We start from the raw sequence: 22,310 nt of genomic DNA, 5'->3' as shown, positions 1-22,310 counted from the left end.
CTGCCCCTCCTTTGCTCTCTCTCCCCCACTCAAAAAACAAATAAACTACAAACATTTTTAATAAAAAAATACAATAAATAAAAATAAAATGTCACGAAGACAAAGACTCATTTTTGAAATGCACGTCAAGAAAAAGTAAACAAATAAATAAAATGTACTTCAGTAGTTACATTCATGCTCTATGCTTTAGATTGTATCGGGCCCTTTCCAATGGTCCTTCACTGATTACCAGTTGTCATAATTCTAAGTATCATGAATTGTCAAAATCCTAAGACTCGAATGTCATCTCACCAAAGGGCTGATGTCCCATTAGCCACTATGCTAATCCCAACGTGTGCAGACATCCTAAAATGAGTGGATGAATGATACCCTAAAAGAACCAGTTTGCCGTGCCAGCCCAGCACATGACAAGGCCTCTTTTCCAATCTCAGTTCATTAAAGACTGAAAACATTCCCCCACGGCACATATGAAACGCCCTCTCAAGAGGCGTGTTTATGGCAAGTGTTCGAATACACGCTACCAAGGGTGACAGTGTGGGAGAACCCAGCTAACATTAAATGACGCTAAAGTCACCGAGTAACAAGCAAAATTACTAATGCTTGCCTAATGTTCATCTCTGAAGGGTTCCACTGCTTTACTTAATAATTTAAGAAGTAGTCCATCAAAGTTGCTTAGATCTAATTAGTATGAAAGAACCAGGCCTGTCTATCTACTTTTTGATACTCTAAGTACTGTCTTCCCATCAAGAACAACTTTAATTTGTTTGCTCAATTAGCCTAAGAACGTACAGATAGATTGACCTGCCTCCTGTTCACCTGTAAACACATTGTGGCCATCATGCTCTATCTGCCCCTCCAGATCCATACTTCACCCCTCTTTACCCTGTTCTGTAGGCTGGGCGGCTTACCTCTGTAGACCACGACTCATGATTTCCCTTGGCCTCTGACTTCTGGGTGGGTTTGGTCAACGTGAGGGACCTGAGAAATCATGAAAGGAAGAAGGAGAGAGAGATTAGGATATGGGGAGCATGGTCTTTCTTCTTCCCTCAAGGTGACAATTCTAACAGCAGTGCCTTCCTCTGACCACAGGCCAGAGGAAGCAAAACTAATGTGAAAACAGGGAGGGGAACAAAACATAAGAGACTCTTAAATATGGAGAACAAACAGATGGTTGTGGGAGGGGGGATGGGCCTCTGTCCTCTCCCCATGCCACTCTAGAGCAGATGTGGTAATGGCTTTCTCTGCTTCTAGACCCTGGATGCCTCATCATTTCTTATAAGTTCTCTTAACTGTACCCCCCACTTTTCTAAACAGTCCCTTTATTAAATTCACTTCTGTTATCCCTTTGAGTATTCCATACGTGTTTCCTGCCAGCATTCCAAAAGATATAAATCTCCTTGAGTTCTTCACAGGATGACCCCATTTTTCTCACTATGGCCCTCGAATCGGGCATGATAGAATGCATTAGTTGTAATAATGAGCGAAAACGTAGATATATAAAAAGAACGTGCCATATGTTAATATAAGTGTCTGCAGAGTTGTAATGAGGCATGCATATATGGTCACTTTAACTCCAGCAATCTATTTGCTAAACTATTCTATAATGGCCTAAGTTAACATTAATAGACGTTTTCTGTCCTGGATATCAACTTGACTAGCCACTGTTATCTCATCCTGAACAGGAAGGTTCTATTCCAATATGGACAGAAGGGTAAGGATTCATCTGCCCAGTTCTATGTCTTTCTAGGCCAATACCCAGACTCACAGTTTTTGTTGGGTTTTTTGTTTGTCTTTTTGTTTGCTTGTTTTTAAGTTTTATTTTAGAGGGAGAGAGAAAGCGAGCAGAGGAGAGGGGCAGAAGGAGAGAGAATCATAAGCAGGCTTAGTTCAGAACCCAATGTAGGGCTCGATCCCACGACCCTGGGATCATGACTTAAGCTGAAATCAAGAGTCAGATGCTCACTTGACTGAGCCATCCAAGTGGCCCAGGCTCACCATTTTTGAGGCAAACATTCCTTAAATAGCTTTTTCCCACACTGACAGACATGTGTACACACACACACACACACACACACACACACACACACACACAAGTTGCATCCAAGTTGGTTAGCATACAGTGCAACAATGATTTCATGAGTAGATTTCTTAGTGCCCCTTAGCTGTTCAGCTCTTCCTCCCCCACATCCCCTCCAGCAACCCTCTGTTTGTTCTCTATATTTAAAGAGTCTCTTATGTTTTGTCCCCCTCCTTGTTTTTATACTATTTTTGCTTCCCTTCCCTTGTGTTCATCTGTTCTGTGTCTTAAAGTCCTCACATGAGTGAAGTCATATATTTGTCTTTCTCTGACTAATTTTGCTTAGCATAATACCCTCCAGTTCCATCCACGTAGTTGCAAATGGCAAGATTTCATTCTTTTTGATTGCCAAGTAATACTCCGTCGTGTATATATGCCACATCTTCTTTATCCATTCATCCGTCGATGGACATTTGGGCTCTTTCCATACTTTGGCTATTGTTGATCTTGCTGCTATAAACACAGGGGTTCACGTACCCTCCTCGAAAGAGCACACCTGTGTCCCTTGGATAGATACGTAGTAGTGCAATTGCTGGGTCATAAGATAGTTCTACTTTTAATTTGCTGAGGAACCTTCATACTATTTTCCAGAGTGGCCGCACCAGCTTGCATTCCCACCAACGATGCAAAAGAGATCCTCTTTCTCTGCATCCTCACCAACGTCTGTTGTTGCCTCAGCTGTAAACGTTTGCCATTCTGACAGGTGTGATGTGGTATCTCATTGAACACACACACACACACACACACACACACACACACACTTCTTAAATCAGAATGTTTGGTACAATGGTTTTCTTCCTATCAAGCTAACTTGGAATGTGCTCCTCCAGACCATGTCTGAACTCCAATGCCACCTCCACACCCCACCCAGTCAAGCACACACTATGGTAACAGGGCTCCCCTGTGAGGCCTCCTGAGCCCATATCCTTCCTTTCTCCTGGGCGTCTATTCTAATGGACCTTGGCTATTGCTTTTGGTCCCTGATCCAAGTTCAGTCTCCACTGACCTAGAAGGTGCCTTGTGCCATACCTATGATCACTTCAGATCTCCTAAATGCCTCCAGCTCCCCGATTTCTGAATCTCCTCCATCTAGGTGCCCCACTGTCACAGTCTTCTCGGCCCTTGGGCCACCACATTACTACATCTTGGTTGTCTGGTGCTGCTTTTCTGATCCATGACTAGATGTGATACTTGGAGATGGAGTTCTAAGTACTGCCTGCCTACTTAATCTCTGTCATCCAGACCCTACCCATCCCACAGACTTCCTTCCGTTCCCCGCCCTCCAAACGGTGCCTGACCTGTCTGAGTAGATGGGTGCCATGTTGCTTTCCCAAACTGATACTCCTTGAACTAGTGTTCTCACAGGGGTTGTAGAGCAAAGAGTAAAGTTCTGGAAATGCCACAAGAGGATACGACATGGACTCATTCAAACCATCCTCCAAGGCAGCCAGTTGCTGCTTTGCTGTGACACAAAAGCTGGTTTGAGGCTATCCTGTGGAATCTCCTCACAAAGCATTTTATCTCACTGAATCTAATTTTTTTTTTCCATACGCAAAGGTGAAGGTTAGAAGCCAGACTCTGTCGAAACTAGTTCATTACAAATATGAGCAGACTATTATTTGGTGACGAGAAGTATATAAAGCAAAATGAATTACACAGAAGCTTATGTAAAGTACGGAGGATACATTCTGAAGGCAAGTCCCATCACCCCTTAAAGTTGCCACCAGATGAATCATTTTCCTGAAGGCGCTTGAGTGGCATAAGAAACTTCACAAGATGAAGACTTGCATTCAACGGTAATATATGTCAACTGTTAACTGTGTAATAATTCAATAGACCAAAGCGATATGTAGAATATGTAACAATCACATAGCCCAGCACCCAATAAACAAGAGTATATTTCATACATGAGTAAATGCCAAATTCAACCTTCATTTACACCTGGTGGAATAATCATCAGAATGTCTGCTAACTCATCCCAAAGGATACCTCCTGCCTATGGCCACCACTGGTCTATATTCTGCCCCATGTAACCCTACCCACCTTTGGCTGGTGTTAAGTGGGTGAGGAATAAGCACCTGACCCAGAGGGACCCAAACCGTAGTCTGTCTGTACAAAACCCGTGTCCTGGGGCCTCATAATGTACTGGTATAATCCAGTTCCCTCTTGGGGATTGAAAATAAGGGCACTGGGCTATAGAGGCCATCTGGGCCTAGTGAGAGCCAAAATTACGAGAGAGCAGAAATTCTGGATGAACAGACATATGAGGCATAGCTGAGTCACTTTAATCACAGAGCACTCAAGTGATGAATCATAATCCCGTGCTGCTCAGATCCAGAATCACCGTCTCACTGAAGTCCACGTAAGGCTCAGCCATATTAGAGTTCTGGCGCTTAGAGTCCATAACAATCATTTCCTTGCACTGGCTCCCTCCTTACAATGCTCCTTGAGCTAGCTTGAGTGGGTCTCCATTCCTCTTCACCAAAACATGATCTCAAGCCCTGATAAAAAAAAAAAAAAAGCATACAAGCTTTTTTTTTTTATAAGTATCACATATAAGCATAGGTGATACTCTAAAGTTTTAAAAATCAAAGTGAATGTTTTATCTCCTCCTGGTTTTTTTTTTTTTTTCTCATAGCCAGAGAAGCCAATAGAACTATCATATGCTCAGAGCCACAAAATATCTGCATACCCCTGAATTTCAAGGATGATAAGAGCATGCGTTGGTCCTTACACGTGGATTATTCAGGTAACTGCCTAACCTACGTGATGTTTGGGGGGAAATGAAGACTCTTCAGCCACACACACACAAATCTCTGCCGGAAAGCATTACATTTCAAAACTTTTAGTTTCATTTCTTGTGTTTGATCATTCGATTCATTTAATAAAAATAGTCCAAGGGTGAGAGAGGCTTAATTCTTTAAGTACTGGTAGTCATTTACACTTTAGTTAGATTAAAGAAGAGTTTTTGCTGAGGGCAAAGGAAAGAGCCTGAGGGTCCCTGAAGAAAGGTAAAATGAAGACAGCACAAAGTAAGAAAAAAGATTAGAAAGCTGACCTCACACCTTGCGGTGTTTCCTAAAACCAGACCTTGTAGTTTGGGGTAAAGACTATTACCAGAAACTTTCACTTTGCTGCCGCTTATTAAGCATACACTCATGGTCCGATTGGCCTTATAAATCAAGTTCACATTTGGTAGAACTACTTCCCTTTCCCTCACCAACTTACTTACTCTTCCCACCAAAGCTCATCTGTCACATTTGTTTCTGACTGTCTAGGGAGCCCCCCCTTTTCTTTTCTGAGTATGAAGGACAGGAAGTCCCACAGGACTGTTAATGACTCATGCTTGGAAACCAGGATGAGTGCCGTGTCTATTTTTAAAAGATAATTACAATACATACGGCACTAAAGTCAGCCATCCAGTATTTTATTTATTGTCTTGGTAAGCAGATGGCCCTCAGAGTGTTTAAGCACATTGGAACACGCAAGATCCATTATTTATGGCACGAGGCAGAGAACAGAGGCCGGACTTCATGTGGGCCATTAGCAGGTACCGAAGGACGAGGACACCAGAAGGCAGCCGGCTTCCATGCAGCCAGAGAGAAAGACGTCCTCTGGACACATTAGTTCTCTAGTCCCCGCGCTGTTGGACGAAAGCACACTGCCATTTCCACCAGAAACAACTGTATAGATTTCTGTATGTGTGAACCTGTCTCTTCCTGCTTGGCCAGAATTCATTGGCAAACATGCAAGTTGAAAGAAAGAAAGAAAGAAAGAAAGATGAAAGAAAGAGAAAGAAAGAAAGAAAGAAAGAAAGAAAGAAAGAAAGAAAGAAAGAAAAACCCACCAGACTTTGGGTGTCTGTTACCAAAAGAATGTAAAGGCCCAGGGAGTGGGAAGGGGGACTGAACTCGGAGACGAAATGAGAAAAAAAAATAAAAAATAATAACTTTCTTAAAAACAAGCGATGGCCTGACCCCCACCCCCCACCCCCACCCTCCCTCCTTCTCTCCGGGTCTCCTCTCCTTCTTTATTATTGATACCTCTCTGCTTTTTGATCCACGCACGCCTTTGTTTTGGCTTCCCAGGTGCCAAGGGAAAATGGCTAGCAGTGAGTTCGTTCGTTTCCCGACCTCCCTCGGCAGCCAGCCCCTCTGGCTCAGCCAGCTGGATCACACTGAATTAGTCAAGTACTTCATTACCGACCCTCTCTGCACATTTTGCTCCAGGTAATAAATGCCCAAACGGGAGCGCCCGTGCCTTCTGCGGCACTGCCTGTGAAGGTCCAGGGACCGGGCCAGATCTGCAGAGCAGCTCGGTGCCCCGCGAGGGAGGGCACCGCTTTGCACCCTCGCCCGGCCGGGCGGTGCGTCCCCATCTCCGTCCAGGCCCGCTTCCCCGGGCAGGGCGGCTGATGACGCGCGCGCAGCCGGGGAGCCCTCGGGGATCGCTCGGTGCTCCAAGGGAACCCCGGGCGGCCCAGCCCGGCCGAGGGGGAGTGTGGGGGGGGGGGGGGGGGCAGCCCGATTACCACGCTGGGCTAGATGTCGCGCTCCGTGGACTTTAACAGGCAGCCGGGACCTGGGGACCAGAGGCGAGGCCGTTTTGACAATGGGATGACAAAGAGCAGATCCTGGGCTTGGTGGGTAAAGCCACAGGGTGGAATTTAAAAAAAAAATAATAAATAATAATAATAATAAAGTGGCCACCCTTCAAGAGTCATGTCAGAATAAATCATGATGTTAATTGTCTGGCCCCTTCCCCTTTGTTAGCGTATGTCCCGGAATAAGGCTGCTTAACCTTCGGGGGAAATTGGATCCAGGTTGAGATCTCCAAGGCCGGGCAAATTTTCTCCGCAGAACTTTCCTGGGGCTGCATGGGTCCCCCTCGCCACCCCCCCTCCGCCGCCTTTCCCGGGAAGACTTGCCCTTGAGTTTACTGCTGTAGGGAGGCAACGCTTCCAGGGTTGTTGTTTTTTTTCTGGCTGGCGGTTGGCACGGTACCTAAACCCTGGCCACCAGAAGCAACAGGGTTGAGCTCTGCTCTGGTCCTTTAAGGACATTAATTAATTTAATGCACATTAAGGAGCCTTTTAGGGTGACCACGATGACAACGTTAGAGAATTCTAAATGCATTTAAGACAGTCGTCTAAAGACTAGCATTTCAAAGACAACACTGGCTCAATGTAAATTAATGGGGGGGAAATGACGTCTAGGCAAGGTGAGAATTCAAGGGAGGCGTGCAAGCCCTTTTTAAATCAAGGTGTTTTGTTGTTTTGTTTTGTTTTGTTTTGTTTTGTTTTGTTTTGTTACATCCTGGCGTATTGCAGAAAGGTCCATGGAGGCAGAGAGGATGTGCAGATCAAATAAGAAAGGAGAAGGAGGTCTGAGGTAAGAGAAGGGGCCCCCTCCTCCCCCTCCTCCCCCACCTCCATACCCCCCCCCCAGTACCCCACTTAGGTAAGGAGCAAAACAAGAGAAACCAGGTTCCCTGGCCACCAGGATCCACACTGCAGCATTTAGATAAAAACATCAGCGGCAAAATACTGCTAAATTAATCCAACTTCTTTTGATTATTGATGTCCTACTGTTTTGTGCCTGAAACAACATACAAGATGCATCAGTCATTTATAAATTATTCATTCAGTTATTTTGGCAGCGGTGTCTTTCCATTTATCAACTGATAAATGTTCAGAAGATAAGAAGGGTAATTTTATAGCCCCTTGACATTTACCTTTGACATGATTTTCATATTTAATAAGGGAAAAACACTAATGAAATACATGTGACGACACCGAAGGCATCACAGATTAACACCAGCGAAATGAGCCACAGGCACCTGATCTCCCAGCTTTGGCCAGAACCTCCTAGAAACTCACCAGCTCTCTACTGTTCCTTGCTTGGCAGTCTCTCTCAGCTGTACCTGCGTAACAGAAGGAGACACAACTGGGGATTTTGCTTTTGTTTTGTAGTTTGTTTGTTGTTTATTTGTTTGCTCTGAGTAGTTTTACTCTGGTCTGAACAGGGAGAAGGCACTCTGTGTATTTTTGGTTTTCGGCAGGGCGCTGGTCTAAACAGTTTATTTTCTAAAATATATCTATCTGCCAATTATCATATGTTTTCACTGATATGTGGATCTTGAGAAACTCAACAGAAGACCACGGGGGAAGGGAAGGGAAGGGGGAAAAAATAGTTACAAACAGAGAGGGAGGGAGGCAAACCAGAAGAGACTCTTAAATACGGAGAACCAACTGAGGGTTGGTGGGGAGAGAGGGGAAAATGGGTGATGGGCATTGAGAAGGGCACTTGGGATGAGCACTAGACTTACGTGAAGTATAAACACCTATCAAGAGAATAGTCTAAATGCATTCCAGAAGGAAAGTGGGGGAAGACAGACATTTTTATCTGGCTGTCCTCTGGATATAAAACGTCCTCGAATCCTACAGCAACTGGGATGCCAGGCAGAAAACCAAAGCAGGAATTCAGGAATAATACCTCACAGGTGAGTTTATCAGGATGGGAACAGCAAAGTGCATGATAGTGTTTGTAAACAATAATGTTACACAACCATTAGTCCCATTTCACTCGCAAGATTATGATTTCCTTGAGAAAAAGGAACAAAATTGTACACATATTAGTATGCTCATGACCTAGTACAACCTCAGGCAATCAATAGGCATTTAATAAATATATGTTTTACATAGTTAGCATTTGTTGAGGGCTTACCATCTGTCAGGCACTGTATTAACACTTGGCATGAATTATTTCATTTCTTCAGCCTTACAATACTACCAAGATTAGTTCTCAAGGCTATAAAGCATTGAGAGATTAGGGAAATGACAGCACCTGGGTGGCTCAGTCAGTTCAGCATCCAACTCTCGACTTCGGGTCAGGTCATGATCTCATAGCTTGTGATTTCAAGCCCTGCGTCAGTCTCTGTGCCGACAGCACAGAAAATCTGACACCACAACCACACAGGCCACCTCTTGGGTTAAACATAGAAGATGAGAATGGAGAAAGAAGGTGCTGGGTCCGAGGAGAACTAAGACAACGCTGGCTTGATTCTGCCACTGGCTAGCGTCCATTAAGTTCTTCACATATTACTGTACCAAGGGCCTCAAGCGGCAGCTTTCTGGAAGTATTTAGAAAATGAAATGCACAATTCAGAATTTGTACTTTGGTTTTTATAAGAGGGGCAAAAAAAAAAAAATATATCACCCAAAAGCAATAAACAGAATGAAAAGTATAAAGGCAACAACTCTAAATTCTTTCTTGATAAACCTTTACTGTAACTCTAAACAACTTCTTTAAATAATAAACGCCAACCTGCAGCATATTAAAAAGAGACACCAAATGCTGTGACGGTCAAGCTATTGAGAGAGAAGACCCTTGACCACAGATCTCAAGCAAAGCCAACAGGGCACACTCCTCCAAAGTAAATGGCACAGTCTGAAAAACCAACAGTCCGTGTGTGTTACTTAGCAATTGCCGAGTAACATACTACCTCAAAACTCGGTGGCTTTAAGCTTCATCATTTATTGCCTCACAGTTTCTGCGGGTCAGAATTTGGGCAAGGTCTTTGCTGATTTCTCTACTTAAAGACGCTTCGTAAGCTGAAAGTGAGGTCTCAGCCAGGGCTACAGTTATCTGGAGTCTCGACTGGGATAGAATCCATTTCCGAGTTCATTCATGTGGTTGAGGGCTTTAGACTGAGGCCTCAGTTCCTTGCTGGATGTTGGCTGGAGGCCGCTCTCAGTTCCTCGCCATGTGGGCCTCTCCATAAGCAGCTCACAACATGGCAGTTTTCTTCATCGAAACAAGCAAACAAGAAGAACCAGAGAAAGAGAAAGCGTGTGAGCAGGATAGAAGACCCGTTTTTAAAACCTACTCTTAGAATAGCATTCACTAATCTTTCCTTAGAAGGAAGTCACTAGGTGCAGCCCACACTCAGTGGAGGGGATTATACAAGGGCGTGAACACCAGGAGGTGAGGACAGACGGGGCCATCCTTGAAATCCATGGGTCTCACCTTGTTTGAAACTAAAGGAACGGGTATAGGTACCAGCAATGGGAAATTCCTTGGAACCAGTTAACGCAAAGTCACGAAAAGCAAGGAACATGGGGGATGAGCAGAGAATTAAACAAATAAGTTATATTTGCACAAAGTATTCTGTATTTAGCAAATGCGACAAATTGTGTCAATGGCCCCAATTCTGCAGCACTGTATCCACACTCGTCTTCATGTGACCTTTCAGTCCCTGTCACTAAAGAGGTAGGAACCATTTCCCCATCCTTTACATCTTGACTCAGCTGTGTTAATTTGTTTTGGCCGATAGGATAAGGCAAATGTGATGTCTCCATTCCAAGACAAGTTCTCAAGGATCCTGTGTATTTCCTCTTGCCCTCTTACACCTCTGCTATTGCTACAAGAAGGACAAACACAGACTAGCATGCTGGTCTCAGAAAGTGGGTAAAATAGAGCACAACACCATCCGCAGCCCAGCCTGACTTAGCCAACCTCCAGCCAATCACAGATTTATGAATAAGCCTGGGTCCACAACACTCATGACAACTAATAAATGGCATTTTAATCCGCTAGTTTTGGATTAACCTATTATACTGGAGTAAGGAAGTCACACAGCATGAAAAAGAAGGGAATATCTATATAAGCAGCAGTGCTTTGCTAACAATCTCAGCAGGCCTGGGTGAAGTAAATGAAAAACTCCAAAGGAAAAACCTACAAGAATACGTAGAATTCCTGCAAGAGTGAATCATGGTTTTGTCTTCTCTACAGCTGGTCCCCCCAAAAATGTGCTTTCTTGAAGAAGAAGAAGAAGAAGAAGAAGAAGAAGAAGAAGAAGAAAGAGAAGGGGAAGGGGAAGGGGGGAAGGGGAAGGGGAAGAGAAGGGAAGAAAATCTTTCTAAAAAAACGAACTGGCACAGAATACCAAAAAATATGGCATAAGAGAAAGGAGGAGAAAAGTCAAGTGAAATAACATACCCTCAGAAACTATTGCCATAAAGCAGATGAAAACTGTAAGACAACACATTGTCATAAACTTTGAAAGGGGAATGAATCAATTGGCCCTGCAAGAGCTCAAGCAAGATGCAAGAGATCGGGGAAGATACAGGGAATTAACATAAATTGGCACATAAGCTTGAAGACCTAAGGAAAAAAGCAGGACAAAGAAGCAGTAGAGAAATGAAATTCAAATTAGAAGCAATATAAAAGGAAATCAACACTATTGAAATCATAAAAGAGAAAAGTCAAACAAATTAAGATAGAATGAAACAGATTCAAAATATTAGAGAGGAAATAGTTTTCAAGTAAAACATCAGATTTGCATTGTTTGTCTCTGTGGAAAAGAAATAAAGTAATAAAAAAGAAAGAAAAAAGAAAGAAGAAAAAAAGAAAGACATAATTCAAGAAAAGTTTCCAAAGATATAAGGACTTGGACCTGTAGAATATAAATGCATAATGCATCAAAGGAAAACTTATGGAAATATCAACATATTATCTTTGAGACATATCCCAGAAAAGTTCCTAAGCTTCCAAGACAGAGAGAGAATAATTTAGGGATCCAGAAAAAGCATCAAGATATTTATCACACACACACACACACAAAAATGCTAGCCTCAGAGTATAGAAAGATCCAATGCTAGAAGATAAAAGAACAACACCCAGAAGAGCTTTAAGGAAAGAAAATGTGACTGAAGAGTCTTATACCCAGATAAACTGTCATTCAAGTATAAAGGCAACACTTTTCCACCCACAAGAAGATACAGACTTTAGATCCCAGTAGCTCTTCTTAAGAAACTACTAGAGGGAGCACCTGGGTGGCGCAGTCGTTTGAGCATCCAACTCTAGATTTCGACTCAGGTCATAATCTTATGGTCTGTGAGATCAAGCCCTGTATCAGGCTCTATGCTGACAGCATGGAGCCTGCTTGGGATTCTTTCTTTCTCCCTCTCCCTCTGTCTCTCCTGTGCTTTCCCACCCCCTGCCCTCAAAATAAGTAAAATAAACTTTTAAAGAAAATTGCGTGAAAGGAGGGAGGGATACACACACAGACACACACACACGTGCACACGCACAGTGGAACATTATTCAACCATGAAAAAGAAGGAAATCCTGCCATTTGCAACAATGTAGATGAAACTGGAGGACATTATGCTAAGTGAAATAAACCAGACACAGAAAGACAAAAACTATATGATCTCACTTACACGTGGAAGCTCCAAAACAAAAACAAAAACACATAGAAGCAGAGTGGAATATTGATTACTGGGGCAAAGGGAAGAGGGGGGTGGAATGGAGAGATGTTGGTCAAAGGGTACAAAGTTACATTTATGTAGGATAAGTAAGTCTACAGATCTAATATACAGGAATGATTACTTAAGAATGGAGTATTGAACTCTGGAAGGATGCTAACAGGATAGATTTCAGGGGCACTTATCACACACAAAGAAAAGGTAACTATATGAGGAGATATGTTAATTAATTAGCTGGACTGTAGTAATCACTTTACTACATATATGTATATCAAATCATTGTGTTGTATACCTTAAATATATACCATTTTTATTTTAAGACGTTAATTTCAGTTGTTCATACTAAGGAGTTGATAGATACTCTCTTAATGTTATTGTTCTGAAGACAATTGTTAGAACACAATTTAAAACTTTTAAACTTATAAGGAACAAAGAAAATAGAGAACAAAATGAAAAAAGAAGAGGAGCTAAGAACAAAGGACAAGGCATAATGTAAGAGAACCGAGAGAGAAAATTCATCCTAAAACAAAACAAAGTAAAAACCCCAATCATCTGGAAATTTGTAACTCTCTATGAAACAAATTGAGTCAAGAATAAGATCAAAACTGAAATTATAGAATATCTGAGAAATTATGGAAGTCAAAATATTAAATATCACCTAAGAGATATTGTCAAAGAAATGTATCAATCATGCCTCATGTAGAAACACTAAAGCAGTGACATTAAAGTCAGGAACAAAATAAGAACGTCCTCATCATCACCATTATTTAACATTGTTCTGGAAGCACCGACCGCTGAATTTACTATTTATAGATGATACTTACCTAAAAAACATAAGAGAAACTATTGGAGAACTACACTTACGAAAAACGCTAACCTTCGTATGAAAACAAACAACTATATTTCCTAGGTCTTGCTTACCTATAAAACTCACTCATACAGGAAAATCAAGAAATAAGAATTACTGGGGCACCTAGGTGGCTCATTTGGTTGAGTGGCCGACTTCGGTTCAGGTCGTTATCTCACAGTTTGTGAGTTCAAGCCCTGCGTCAGTCTCTGTGCTGACAGCTCAGAGCCTGGAGCCTGCTTCAGATTCTGTGTGTGTGTGTGTGTGTGTGTGTGTGTGTGTGTGCGCGCGTGCGTGCATGTATGTGTCTCTCTCTGTCCCTCCCTGCTTGCACTCTCTCTGTCTCTCTCTCAAAAACAAATAAACATTAAAAGTTGCTTAAAAAAGAGAGAGAGAGAGAGAGAAATAACAATTACACATGGGGTAGAACTACTCTCCAATATCAACAGTTGTGCAATTTTCTCCAATGAAAATGTGATATTTCGCTTTTCTTCCTTTTCATTGATATCACCAGCTGTTTTCTGCTCCAAGGTTTTATTTGTCTTGGAATGTTATATAATGATAAATTTTTCAGAAAGCAAAGTTTTCTTCTTCAGAAACGTGACATTTTTGCAATTTATGTTAAGACTTCTGTAGATGAATCTTGGGACAAAGTTTATGCTCCTACAATGAAATCACAATTTAAAGTTGCATTTGCTTATGAAACTGTTTTAAATAAAGATAGGTGATTCTTCTCTTTCTACCTTCCAGTCTCTTAATTCCATGGTCTTGAGAAAACCCTTCAGACCCCAACCTTGGTATCTGTCACATACTGCCCAGAGGGTAGATGGCGTGATGGCTTGTCATTTCTATGGCCAAGTTCAAGACCAAATAAATATAAATCAAATCCACCCCAAAACAGTTCCCCTAAAACATGGAAAGCAACAAGGTAACCATTCTGTGAATCTAATTAGGGGATATGTTTTCAACCTATGCTTGTAAAAAGAATATGTACTGTCTTCAGAAACTGAGAGAGAACGGAATTTATGCTACTGTGGTTAACATTGGTGGGGGATGACGGGCAGTTATTATTGTTGTTACTTTATATTTGAGCAATGAGGAGTGTTTGGATCTAATTTAGGGCTATTTATCTACTCCCTTGTTAACAGGAGCTATCTCTACCACAAGAATATTTACAGTTGTTTTATTGGTAATCATTTCAAACAGGAAAAAAAAAAAAGTCCACGAACAGTGGAACGGATACCTCCATATTTCTTGAATGCACTACATGAATGTATTTTATAGGTGAGCTAGATGGTTGAAAGTAGTTAAATGTCATCCTGTGGAGGAAAGGGGTATAGGGAGAAGATTATAAACAATCCAAGCGCTTAGAAATGGCTCCCGGGACAAGAAAAAAGACACTGCAGTCATCTGAGCTGAGGGAAACCCAGAGGGCCATTTGGATGGACAAAGCCCCAACATGATATAGAAAAAGCCTTTGAATCCAAGATAAAGAATTCAGATGAGCAAAATAAAGCAACTTTCTAATCAAGCTGAGGTATCGAACAGGGACTACCTGACAATGGCCACGGTTAAGGTTTCCTGGAAAAGGCACCAAGCTGTGTTTATGTCTTCGAAATTTTCCTCCATAGATGTCACTTCAAACCATGCTTGGTGACACTGATTGTTTAGCGACTTTATTAAAAGCGCCTGGTGTCGTGGCAAGAACGAGACAGAACCGTCCACCTTACCTAACTAAAAGTCAACTTTCCAGCTGGAGGCTGGTTATGAAGTTCCTGAGCTTTAGTCTATTAATGTGTAAAATGAGAAGAGGAATAAATGGGGTTGTATTGCAGATTAAAGAATGGAGTGTGTAAAGGGCACTACTCAGCAGGTGAGTGCTTCCTTCTTTCATTTAATAAAGTTATCTTGTTGATCTCTAAAATGTAGAATGAGAAGGAAGGCATTCTCCGAAGGTCTCTCTGTTTCTTTCTCTCCCCTCCGACCCCCCTTCCCTCTTCCCTAGTCAGTTCGAGCATCCAAGAATCCAAGTGTGTTTAATGACAGTTACTTTCATCGTAAGTCTGTATTCCGTGAATGGAAAACAAACACGAAGGTTGACTCTGTGAGGCAAAACCTGAAAAGTTACACATGGGAACACAAATTGCTGTAGTGCTCCCTGGTGAGTACACACTCACGAATGAACAAAAGCACATGCATTAAATCTGGGCTACGCTAAAGGCTCAGCAGAGAAGGGTACATCTCCTTTCCTGTTACCCTTCCCCAGCCAAGGTCAAGTATGTAAAATCATATCACTCTCCCTCGATGAGAAAAGTTAACATGTGTCTATCTCACTTAGGGTAGCCACTGAGTTTAAAAATTAAGACCTACACCTTAAATTAAAAGCTTTCAGCTTTTTAAAAACTACCTCTGCCTACTTGAATGAACTATAATATATAGTCAGAATTCTCCAATCTGAAAGGTATGGAAATGATCCAATTTTTACCAATCCCAGTTTAAATGCATTATTCTTTTCCTTAGGCAGCCAAATGAAAGAAAATATCCGACCTAATTATTACCACCCATGCTTAATAAGATGACCCTGAATTTGTGTTTCAATGCTTTAAGCGTCTCTTGGCACCCATTGGTGAAGTATCTCTAGGTGCATCAAGAGATTACCTTACTCTTCAAACAGGTGCGTTTTCAAAGGGCCTTTTTGTTTTCTTTGGTTTTGTTTACCCCAAACCAAATGTATCATCTCCTCCCCATTACCTGCACCTTCTTAAAACTTCTGTATTTCTTATCCTGATGCCACTCGCCTTTCAGCTCCTTGGGTTACTTCTTTGACTCGTCCCTTTTTGCTGTGTTACGGGAGCAACGAGCCATCAGGTCCCGCTGATTCTACCAATGAAAAAGCATACATCCAACTCTTACCTTTCCCTTCCCGCTGCCAAAGAGCCACCTTAGACTTTCCCCACCTCCTGACTTGTACCTTTCACAAGAGTCGTTTCTCTAAGAATTCTGCTTAGAATATGAGTCGTTTTGCACCTCAGATTCATGCCACTACCTCCAGATTACAATTGCCACAACACAGTACTGAATAAATTCGTCCTTGCTCCCTCATTCACTCAAGGCACTTTGAGGACAGCAGTTTTAGCTCCCCAAAACAGCTTACTGGCACCTACGTAGGCATGTAAGGCCCACGATTAGCCAACCTCATTTTACACTTCCAGACTTTTCGCCATACTGCTGGCTTTCTCTCACCCTACAGTTGCATCCAGTGAAACTGCCCAGCATGGCAAAACCACACAGGGCTTCCCTTCTCTGTACCTCTGCTCTTCCTGATGCTTCTATATATTCTTCCTTTCTTTTCTACCTTCCCTCAGTAGCTAAAATCTCAGAAATGCTTTAAATTCCAACATAAATTCTGTGATGGAATGTCTAATCTGTAGAGTTAGGAATATTTTTGCCTTCCTTTGAGCTGCCGTACCACACTGAATTTCCCTTTTCAGACTTGATGCATGAGGGTTATTGATATACATGGTTATATTTTTCTATTGTACCTAGATATGCTCCTCAGAGTCAAGATCTGCCCACGGAAAGATAATGCTCCATGAATTGTATGTGTCTGCACATCTTGCAAGCAAACAGCTGTTTTAGACTCTCTTCTCCAGGATGTTTGCAGAGTGAACAGTCTTGGAAGATGGTGGTGGTGTCTCCCTTCAGGGCCCAGGTCAGGCATGCTTATTTCCTTTAATAAAAGATCCAGGCTTCCAAAGCTCCAAGTTTCTTTCCTATAACACACTCCACTGCACGTACAGATACCTAGCCCTCTTTACATTGTCCTTGGGGAACTGACACTCAGAGGACGAGCACAAATGTTGATTCTTGCGCTACTATTCTTGCTGTGAAAAGAGAAGTCCTTTGTCTCTCCCCCAAGAGTCTCGTGTCTTCTGCCAGCATTCGTGAATCTACAGTAGACTCTGGCAGATAGAGTGGTCCCCAAAGTCCCCATCTGCTCATATGAAAGCCCTGTGATGTCCTCTCCCCTTGAGTGTGGGTAGGGGTGTGATTTGCTTTTAACCAGTAGCATACAACAATGTGACAAGAAGGTAGGTGATTATGTGTACATAATTATATTACATATATTTGTAATGTCTGTCTTACAAGGAGACTCTCCTGCTTGGTGGCCCTGAGGAAGCAAATGGCCATGTTGTGAACCCACATAGTAAACAACTGAAGACAGCCTCCAGCTGAACTAGTAAGAATGGGGGCCCTCGGTCCACAGTCTATAGGAAACTGAATGCTGCAAACCACTCTGTGGGCTTGGAAGCAGATGGTTTCTAGTCAAGCTTCAGAGAAGAACACAGTCCTTGCAGAGGACCCAGTGAGGCCATGCCTAAACTGCGACCTATAGAATCTGTGAAATAGTAGATGTGCCTTGTTTTAAGCCTCTAATTCTATGGTACTGAGCCATTGATAATCAATACACAGGCTAAGGTGACAGCTTGAAAATTGGGAGAAATCTCAGACCCCTCACAGTTCTTGACTGTTTTGTCAACAAGGATTGGAGGCTGACAGGCATATGACTTTCTGGAAGGGGGCCACGTGGGAAAATTGATAGGAATTGAGGAAAGTCCATGGAAATCAGTAAACGAGATACAGTGTCGCTTCCCTCACTGTAAAGCAATTGGATCAACTTTTGGCAAAAGTCCGAAGTCTGGCATGCAGTGACAACTTTGCCTCAAAGAACATGAGGTTCTTTATTTTTTGCCCAGTGTAAGAGAGTGGATGTATTGACCAAACAAGGAAGAAATGTTTCTAACCTCCCAACCCTATAGTTAGCCAAGTCTCAAGAAGCAGATGCAAAGACAATCAGCTGAACAGCGCCTTAGGTATTGCTAACTCTTCCCTGGAAAGGGGGACTTCCTCACCAATCTGGCTGTCAGCCTCAAGTCTGCCCCATCCTAACAACTAATACTAAGATTCGTTCTGGTGAAGACAGAAGGTGTTGACTTCTCTCAGGCGACAATTACAGAGACACCCACTTACACTGGGTACAGAAGGAAGGAAATTTGCAACTACCATGGGCAGAAATTCATAGCATTGTGGTCATAACTGAACAACGGCAGTTATGTTATTGAGGGAAAGTTTATTCTTCGTCTCATTGCCTGAAGCAACGTTGATGGCCAATGGAATCCTTGGGCATGGGCCCGGTTCACAGATAGATGAGCTACGTTGAAGTCCCCTTGTGCCCACTGAGCTGCAATAGCTGTCCAGCCTCAACGACAGCGAGGCAAAACGAAAAATGCACACACACTTGCTCAGTCAGTGGGCATAACAACTCAAGTCCATTCTCACAATTCTGGTCACTATTCCCCTTGATAAACTATGTTTTATTTTTCCAGACTCTTAAATGGGAGCCAATGGCCTAATTCTTTGGTCTGTTGCTTGGAAACTACAAGACAGATTAAAGCTACTCTTATTTAGGGCCATGAAATGTGAAAACAAATCGTGCCGCTCATGGAACCATCTGGGTCACTCATGTAGATGCCATGTAAGGGCCTATTCTCTGATGAAACCAACTGAAATCAAGTCCCTGACTAAGTCTGCATCATGCAGTGTGTCACCATTGTTGCCTGGATTCGTCATCATACTGAACATGGCAGTACATCCACCATCTTATACTGGGGGAAAAAAAAGAAAAGTTATATTCTTTGAGGCAGAATCATCACTGCACAACAGACTTCTGCCTTTAGCCAAAAGTTGACCCAATTGTCTTACAGTGAGGGAAGCAACATTGCACAGGTTAGGGCCCCCATTCATTCCTGGGAGATCCCTTAACCACCTCTCCGGGCTTAGGTGGAACCTCACTGCTGTTGACACTTTGGTTTATGGTGTTACTTTTCAGTCCAAGCAGCAGGATCGGGCCACAGCATTTTGGTCTTTAAAACTAAACTGAGTCATGTTTTTAGTTCTCTGGATCATTTTCATGTTGATACTGTTGTGCCTTTATCTCCAAAGCCACTCAATAATGGGCTAATAGTCAAGATATATGAGGCATTGCTAAAAATAATAAAGCAATCATCCAGCAACTTAACAAATGCCAGCCCAGAGTGACCGTGGGCACATCCCAGGTTGCAATATCAGAGGGATAATACAGCAGGAGAAATAAACTCCACAAAAGTATTTCAGCCAATCACTAAAACATAGCACACAAATAACAATAACAAGTCCCGAGGTCAGGAGGGGGTCATCAGTACTAAGAGGCACTACAGGTTATTACCCAAAATTCCCAGTTTCCAACAAAAAGTTACAAGATTTGCAAAGACACACTAGAGTATGACCCATACACCAAGGAAAAGGCAGACAACACAAACTGTGAGAATAACCAGATACTAAATTTAACAAAAAAAAAAAAAAAAATCTCTAATCAGTCATTATAAACATGTTCAATAATCTAAAAGAAAACAATATTAAAAAATAAAAGAGCGTGTAATGATAATGGACAATGTCACATCAGATAGACAATATCAATAAAAAGATAGAAATTATAAAAAAAATCAAATGGAAATGCTGGAGTTGGAAAAGTACAATTACAGAAATTGAAAGTTCATAAAGGAGCTCAAGAGACTATTTGATTGGCAAAATAAGTAGCAGACTTACAGATAGCTCAATAGAGGATATGCAGTCCAAAAAACAGAGTAAAAAAAGAATAAAGAAAAAGAAAAACAGAGCAATGTAAGGCCTTATGAAGTGTACCTACATGTGCATGATGGAAGTACTAGAAGGAAAAGAGATAGAAAAAAAGTGGCAGAAAAATATTTGAGGAAATAATAGCTGAAAACGTCTCAAACATACTGAGAAACACTACTCTACACATGCAGGAAGCTCCACAAACTCCAAGTAGGATAGGAGATCGATAGACAGCACAAGGAGATTGATAGACAAACTCATCAAAGTAAAAACACCGAAAGTCAAAGACCAGGATAAACTCTTGAAAGCAGTAAGAAAAAAACAACCCATTTTTACAAGGAACCCCAGTAAGATTACTCATGAATTTATCAGCAAAAACAATGGAGACCAAAGGGTAGTAGGATATCATATTCAAAGTGTCCAAAGAAAAAACTGTCAACCAAAAATCTTATATCCAACAAAGCAATCTTTTTTTTTTAATGTTTTTATTTATTTTTGAGAGAGAGAGCACAAGCGGGGGAAGTGCAGAGAGAAGGGGGGACAGAGGATCCGAAGCGGGTTCTGTGTTGACAGCAGTGATCCTGATGTGGGGCCCAAACTGACAAACCATGAGATCATGACCTGAGCTGAAGTCAGTCACTCAACTAACTGAGCCACCCAGGCATTCCGCACCAAAGCTATCTTTAAAAAGTGAAAGCAGGGGCACCTGCATGGTTCAGTCGGTTAAGCATCTGACTCTTGGTTTTTGGCTCAGGTCATGATTTCACAGTTCGTGCGTTCCAGTCCCCTTTGGGCTCTGCACTGTTAATGGTGCAGAGCCCGCTTGGGATTCTCTCTCCTTCTCTCTCTGCACCTACCCCACTCACACACACACTCTCTCTCTCTCTCTCTCAAAATAAATAAACAAAAACTTAAAAAAGAAAAGGTAAAAGCAAAATAAAGACGTTTCCAGGCAAACAGTAACTGAGAGAATTTGTTGCAAGCAGATCAGCCTTATATGAAATACTAAAGGAAGTTATTCAGGCTGAAGTGACCTCAAACAGAAATTAGCATTCATACCAAAAAAATCAACAAGTACTGGTTAAGCTATTTATGTAATAACAAAAGGCTATATAAATACACATTCTCGTTTCTTCTCTTATTTAAAAATCAATTTGAAGGGGGGTAGGGAAGAGGGGAAAGTGGGTGATGGGCATTGAGGAGGGCACCTGTTGGGATGAGCACTGGATGTTGTATGGAAACCAATTTGACAATAAATTATATAGTAAATAAATAAATAAATAAATAAATAAGTAATACTTCTTGAAACATAAAACAAGATTATCCTTTGACCAGTTTAGGAAAATGTTATGACCAGAGGCTCCCAGAAACCTCTCTTTATTTTACTTTTATTTTACCAAGAACCGATTCAATGTTTGCAGTGATTCTATGGAACCATAACTACAGCTAATAATGACAATTGGCTATACATTTCTTAAAGCAAAGTCCATACTAGGACACTACTGTGGTATTTAAAATAAGAAACAATTTAATTTCTGGGATAGATTCCTAAAGTATGCTCTTGAAGAAAATAAGTTTTGAGCCTGATCTTGGAACTGTTAGATAGGTAGAGTGAAGGCTATTGGGAGAGCAGAGAATAGCAAAGGAAAAAACAAAGAAGTGAGATTGGTCGAGAGGTGTTGGATGTTGTTGGGTGGCCTGCATCAGGATTCCAGGCAAATGGGTGGAGAGGTGGAAGCTGTAGGATCTAATGATGAAAGGCATTGAGTACTGAGCTGAGAACCTTGCGTTTACTTTAACAGACAAATGTTATGAGATCTAGGGTGAAAGAAGATTTGTTTAGGATTCACATATATGTATACTATGTAAAATGCTATCGATGGAATAATATGTCTATGGCATCCATAACAAATAAATTAGTTTGATATTTATTGCCAAAAAATAAAAAATAAAAATCAATTGTATAAAACGATATGTATATATTATACTATTGGGCCCATAACATATAGACATGTAATATAATTGCTACTAACACAAAAGAGGTGGATTAAGAGCAAAACTGTATTGGGCTAAGGAAATAACTCCAGATGGTAAATCTGGAAGAAAAAGTAAAGAGAATCAGGAATGATAAATACAAAGATTAATATAATGAAAGCTATAAATACAGATTCTCTGTTTTCTCTTAGCTTCTTTGAAAGACAAAATTATAGAAAGCAATAATTACAATATTGCCTTTTTTGTAATATTTATAGATTTGATATGTTAAAAGGGGGAAACGAAAATAGATTTTATATATAGCAATAATATCACAAAAAGGGGTAAAAGCAATAACCTTTCTATATCTCACTTGAAAGGTTAGTATAAATCTGAAGCTGATTCTGATCATGAAGATGTATATGGTTAACTCTAGAGAAAATGCTAAGAAAATAACTCAAAAATAT

At 41.5% G+C, this 22,310-nt stretch overlaps 1 long non-coding RNA gene across 1 annotated transcript; it reads left to right on the top strand.

Moving 5' to 3' along the window:
• The first annotated feature begins 7,292 nt into the window (after nucleotides 1-7,292).
• LOC123609698 lies at nucleotides 7,293-8,187 on the top strand. The gene is made up of 2 exons (XR_006717909.1): nucleotides 7,293-7,467; nucleotides 7,839-8,187. It is a non-coding gene; the product is annotated as an uncharacterized LOC123609698 (long non-coding RNA).
• Nucleotides 8,188-22,310: the final 14,123 nt, after the last annotated feature.

This window comes from Leopardus geoffroyi, chromosome B2, assembly GCF_018350155.1.
Source record: "Leopardus geoffroyi isolate Oge1 chromosome B2, O.geoffroyi_Oge1_pat1.0, whole genome shotgun sequence".
Lineage (NCBI taxonomy): Eukaryota > Metazoa > Chordata > Mammalia > Carnivora > Felidae > Leopardus > Leopardus geoffroyi.
Note: the sequence above shows the minus strand (reverse complement) of the source record. Positions and strands in the feature narration are given on the sequence as shown.